Raw genomic sequence first — 1,381 nt, forward strand, 5'->3', positions numbered from 1 at the left:
ACACTTTTAAAATAGCAAGAAACTAGGGGCAAAAAGTACAAATTCATATTTATGTGTAGTCAGTCAATAAATATTTATTGAATGAACTAATAAATTAATGGAAGGTGTACCAGATCCTGGCAGGCGAGAAAGTCAGTCGGAGGCAGTGCTTGTTCTTAGTGCACTCACAATGAAGAATCAAGGAATTCACCTTGGACGGGCTCATTTCTCCCTCTCCTAGGCCCTGTGCAGTCTCCTCTCAGACTTATTAGTTCTGAGGGGCTCCTGGCTGCCTCACACCAACAACGGTGGCCAGTGGACACTGGCGATGGTGTCCTGTCATTTTGGTTTGTGAAGAGTTTGTGCGCCAAGTCAAACCCTGGGAGGAGTGGGGAGGGCATCCGCTTTAATTAATTAGAGGTGTCTCTATTCATCTCCGTAAATGCAACATCTAGCACAAGACTTGGCCCACAGTAGGTGTTTAAAAATGCTTGCTGAGGCCAGGCGCAGTGGCTCACGCCTGTAATCCCAGCACTTTGGGAGGCCGAGGCGGGCAGACCACGTGAGGTCGGGAGTTCGAGACCAGCCTGACCAATATGGAGAAACCCCGTCTCTACTAAAAATACAAAATTAGCTGGACTAGGTGGCGTGCGCCTGTAATCCCAGCTACTCGGGAGGCTGAGGCAGGAGACTCACTTGAACCCGGGAGGCAGAGGTTGCAGTGAGCCGAGATGGCGCCATTGCACTCCAGCCTGGACGACGAGAGTGAAACAACGTCTGGAAAAACAAAAACAAAAAAAACAAAACAAAACTTGCGGAAAGAATGAAATGACCAAGACTTCTGCAGGGCCGCCCGTCAGGTTCTCAACTAGTCACTCTTCACATCTGATTCATATCTTAAAGCAGCCTCGCAGGTAGGTCTGCATCATTTTCCCATCCTACATCGGAGGCGCTGAAGCCCAGGCGGGCTTCCCGAATCGCCCGGGCCCACGCTGCAGAGTGAAAGCCACAGCGGCAAAGCCTGCACGCTGGACGCTGCGCCGGAGCGTCCCCAGGTGCAGCAGGCTGCGCTCCGTAAGTGGGTCCTGGCGGGAACCGCGTCCTGCTGAACCCCGATCAGGCCCGGGGAGACCCTGGGAGCGACGCGGCGGGCGGGGTCTGGGCCCGCGGCAGTGGCTGAAGCCTCGGCTCGCTCTTCCTCACAAGGTGCGAATCCAGCGCCTCCAGCTCGGGAGGGACCTGACGTGCGGGACGCGTCCGCCTCAGAACCCGAGGCGCGGCACATACTCGGCAAAGGCCGCCGGCGTCCCCGCAGCAGTGGGAGGAGACTAGGGATGCCCGGAGGAAGACGCTGACCGGGCGAGCACCTGAGCGCCCACCTGTGGCTCATCCCGGAGACCCC

Source organism: Mandrillus leucophaeus, unplaced genomic scaffold (assembly GCF_000951045.1).
Source record: "Mandrillus leucophaeus isolate KB7577 unplaced genomic scaffold, Mleu.le_1.0 Scaffold30, whole genome shotgun sequence".
NCBI lineage: Eukaryota > Metazoa > Chordata > Mammalia > Primates > Cercopithecidae > Mandrillus > Mandrillus leucophaeus.